This window comes from Papaver somniferum, chromosome 1 (genome assembly GCF_003573695.1).
Source record: "Papaver somniferum cultivar HN1 chromosome 1, ASM357369v1, whole genome shotgun sequence".
Lineage (NCBI taxonomy): Eukaryota > Viridiplantae > Streptophyta > Magnoliopsida > Ranunculales > Papaveraceae > Papaver > Papaver somniferum.
In genome coordinates, this window is record NC_039358.1 from 171113400 (window position 1) to 171116729 (window position 3330).

Below are 3330 nucleotides of genomic sequence, written 5' to 3' on the forward strand. Positions count from 1 at the left end.
GAAAATCCAAAAAATAAAGAAAACTGCTATATTAATTTCGGACATTTATGATTAAAATAAAAAAAAAATCAGTTCAACATATTTATGGAATAAAATAAAATAATTTATATTTTTTAAATCTTTTATAATTTCATAGAGTTATTATAAAAAATCCAGAAAATAAAGAAAAATACCATATTAATTTTTTACGAATGAAATAAAAAAAAAATCAATTCAACATATTTATGGATAAAGTAATGAGATTCATATTTTTAAAATCTTTTGTAAGGACAAAAAAGAAAAAAGTATAGAAATGACAAAAAAGATTACTATATTGACTTTTTATAATTTTATGTATTTATTATAAAAAATCTAGAAAATAATAAAAAAATACTATATTAATGTGTATATTTATGAATGAAATAAAAAAATCAACTCAACATATTTATGGAATAAAATAATAAGTTTTATATTTGTAAGGGAAAAAAAGTTCTGGAAATGGCAAAAAAAACTACTATATTAATTTTGGGCATTTATGATTAAAATAAAAAAAATTAATTCAACATATTTGTGGAATATAATAAAATAATGAGATTTGTATTTGTTGAATCTTTTATAGGGAAAAAAAAATCTGAAAATGACTATATTAGTACAACCGTTGACACGGTGGGAGGGCCGACCAGAGAACTTGACGAAACGACACCGCTACGTGATTGCATGGATCCAGATTTGTAAAGGAAAAAAAATTAGACATGTTCACGATAACTATCATTTCTAGAAATTTCTAGAATTTGCCTGCAACTCTCTCAGGCAAACAGTTTATAAGAGTTACAAAATTTGGTATTTGTTTCAGATTATTGATTGATTTCACCATGTATAATACTAACTTTAGTATTTGTTTCAGATTTGAAAACCTATTAAAATTGAGTTCAGAAGTAAAACAAATAAGTTACACATGTTCAGGAATTTGAGCTGAACTACCTTCTGATCTACTACTGAATGTTCAAAAGTACTTCAGTTACTTTTCTGCTCTATCTGAGACCAAACAGTTATCCACGGTCCACTCTTGCTTCCCAGTCTGAAAACACATTATGAAATGGGTTAATTACCATTTTGTGGTTACCTTCCTCCCAAACAACAAACTAGTATATTTTCTTAATTCCTTCGCCGTTCGGTTCACAGCTTGGATAGACTACTGCAAAATTTATAATATGTGAAAATGACTAATTAGAGTTTGAGCATCGAGATAAAGCATACCTCCAAATCCCAGCAAATACTCGTAAGATCACGAAAAGAAATAATCCCATCCAAACTTCAGCTAAACCATACACCGGAAAAGACACCAGTATGAACAATGATGAAACCAGTCCAATTTTGAACTATATAAATAGAGAGTTCGAAAAGTAGACAAAACAAATAAAAAATGCATACCATGGAGTATGCTGCATATGCAAAGTCTGAAACCCCATAATAGAGCCCATCAAGGACAAATGCAACAACATTCAGTGGCTGAGTTCCAGCAAAACGAACTGCACAAATTTTCTGGCACCAATTACTTTGACTTTTCAAGCGACTAATTAGAGTTTGTTCAGCTATGTTTTGAGCGGCAAATTCTTCAGTCTGGCTATTGGAAACGCAGACCTTTGCCCAGATAAACCTATTAAACCTACTACTACTTCAAACGCGCCACAACCCATGGTTTGAAGCTACATTATGCAAAAATATAGAAATTGTGATAAGTGCACAGACATTAGAAAGAATTCCTATATCAGTTTTTGATAGACAACAAATCTAAGGACACCCATAATTACGCATAAAAAAAAAGGCATATCAAGATCAAACACTATTCATCATAATTGGGTTTCTTTGCAACTGACAGTCATCTACCTTATAAGCTTTTGGCTATTAAGCACACGCGAAATAGTGCTCACCCAATGGGGTAATGCACCAACATTTCTTATAGGTTCAACTTCAGAAATCATCTCGGCAGAACTTGCTAAATAAAGTGTGCCTATTTTCTTCGTAATCACTAATATTTCTAAGTTCATTATTAGCACAGCAACAATCAATCAAATAAATTTGTAAAGCTTCGAAATAGCTAACATTTATCACATAATCAAATACATATGGAATGGAAACTGAACTGAAGAAATGAACACCGAAAACTAACCTCAAGTGCGTCAATTGATTTCGAAACACCCATTTGAACAAAACTCTTCATAATATCATCTGCAACCAACACACCAAAATCACCAACTTCATCCCCTTGACTACAACCTCATAACCAGCTCCCGCTTCATTCTCCATATCCCTGTGCAGTCCTAAACATACATCTAGATGCACATGTCATTTACTGTATTGCAGTATCTCTACCAGAATTGCAAGTCTGACTTGGCGCCAACAACACCTGTAGCTTCATGCCTACACAACCTATTATCACAGCACCCTTAAACCCTTCAGCCTTCTGCACTCAGCTACAAGACCAACTCAATCACCACTCAGCAACAAAATTCTTGCAAGGCCAACTCCATTTACTGTTGAGTCCAGTACCATCATCTTCAATTTCTGTCTTGAATTCTCACAACCTGAGCCATATGCAGCAGCAACAAAGCATTCCATTTCCAACTGCCTGTCAACTGTAATTTCACCACTTGCTCAAGTCATTGTCCAAAACCCCATCTCCGTAAGTGCAACTTCAACTACAACCAATCACCAGAACCACTACCACATCTTCAAATCCATGACCTACCCCTTCAAATCAACACCAGATCTCATATGTCTTCATTTTCAAGACCAACAGCTATCTCAATTCACAACAGCGGCCATCATCAACTCGGATCAAATTCAAAATCCTTATTGCAATTTCAGAATACTAAACTCACAGTTCTTCCCAAATTCATCACCTTTGTTGCTTGAATTCATATAAACATCTTCATCTTCTTCATCAACTGAGAACATCATCATCAATTTCTTCTCTGGTTTCTTCTTCCAAATCAAGTGATTAAAACACAAACCCATTCCCCCTCTATGACAGATTTCTCTTCTTCATCTTCTCAATTTATCTCTCTGAATGCTCTCGTTTTCTCCATTAACAAAGCCTCCCCTTTTTCTCTCGATTCTAATTCAATTTCAAACCCTAACACAGACCAAAACACTCTCCGTTCATCACATTTAACTGCTGCAACATCCAATTCAGGTAAAACCCATCCTTTCTTTGCGTTCTCGAACTCGAACCAAAATCACTAGAATTAAGTTCAGAGAGGAGAAATCTAGAAGAAACCGAGAGGAGGAGGAAGAAGAAAGAAAAAAAACTAAAATTTGACGGACAGGTTGTTGAAAGGAAGAAGGGAA

The 3330-nt window shown here is 33.7% G+C and overlaps 1 long non-coding RNA gene across 1 annotated transcript; it reads right to left on the reverse strand.

Moving 5' to 3' along the window:
* Positions 1 to 658: 658 nt before the first annotated feature.
* On the reverse strand, positions 659 to 3330 carry LOC113307949. The gene is made up of 4 exons (XR_003339389.1): positions 2150 to 3330; positions 1411 to 1685; positions 1237 to 1297; positions 659 to 1057 (listed from the first exon to the last, which is right to left on the reverse strand). It is a non-coding gene; the product is annotated as an uncharacterized LOC113307949 (long non-coding RNA).